Source organism: Zootoca vivipara, chromosome 5 (genome assembly GCF_965207765.1).
Source record: "Zootoca vivipara chromosome 5, rZooViv2.hap1.1, whole genome shotgun sequence".
NCBI classification, from domain to species: Eukaryota; Metazoa; Chordata; class Lepidosauria; order Squamata; family Lacertidae; genus Zootoca; species Zootoca vivipara.
Window position 1 is genome coordinate 47,896,064 of NC_142588.1, and position 255 is coordinate 47,896,318.

Here is a 255-nt window from a genome sequence, read left to right on the forward strand (position 1 = left end):
CTGTCATTTATCCAAACCAGAAATATATAATGTAGCATATTTCTGTAGAATAGAACATATGGTTCTCTTGTCTACATCTTATACACCAGAAGCAAGATACAATATAATATTTAAAAATCCCAGTTGTCCAAGGGAACAGGACCTGTGCTTCTGTGTAAAGCTGAGTGCTTATTTAAATAAGTTAACATTGATTTAATGGTTACTCAAAGGGCTGGTTCACACACAACACTAAATAATGTACAAACTATAATGAGC